The following is a 747-nucleotide window of genomic DNA, read 5'->3' as shown; positions in this document are numbered from 1 at the left end:
CTGTCTGAGCTTCATCTGTTGCATTCGAGGGTGTGGACTCAGGTGGTGCAGTAGTAAGACAGAGTTAGGTGCCACCTCTGTGCTTCAGAGGTCTCGGATTCACCTCTCGAAGCTACCTGGTCTTCTAGAGCAGATTCACTCACTTGGGACAAGGGATTGCTGCAGTTGGAGTAGGAGTGTCAGCATCATCTCGAGCAACCCCAGAGGTCTCTCCTGGACCTCTCGTGTGTTCTACACTTGTCCAAAGGATAGTGCTGTGGCAAGCCTGATATCCTCTCGAAATTGAGCATCTAGTTCAGGGTCTTCTTCAGGCTCGGCTTCATCTTCTTGTGCATCAACAGCTATGCCCTTTCCTTTGTCAGATCGACCAAGATTACTCCTGATTACTTGCATCTCATGTGGTCAGAGCACTGTGGTCAGGAACCCAGTGCAAGCCTTTCTAAATGACGGGTTAACACATGATCTCTCGGTTGTTCGAGAGATAACTGAACAAGCTGTGGAGTGTGCATCAGCAACAGAAATCCTACCTGCTGACTCTGATGAGCTGAATGCTGAAATCACATCTCGATTGAATCAAAGTGTTGAGAATGTATCGAGTTTGGACGACTTCTCCAGAGTACTTCGCTGGATCAACTGGAGAACAGGTCCCTTTGATCAATTGATCTCAAGAGCAGCAGAGATGGAGGCTGAGGAACGATTTGCACTAAACTGGTTAGATCTCACTGAAATCCCAGCCGACGAGCTTCA

Source organism: Ipomoea triloba, chromosome 14, assembly GCF_003576645.1.
Source record: "Ipomoea triloba cultivar NCNSP0323 chromosome 14, ASM357664v1".
Taxonomy (NCBI): Eukaryota; Viridiplantae; Streptophyta; class Magnoliopsida; order Solanales; family Convolvulaceae; genus Ipomoea; species Ipomoea triloba.
This window is presented reverse-complemented; position numbering follows the sequence as displayed.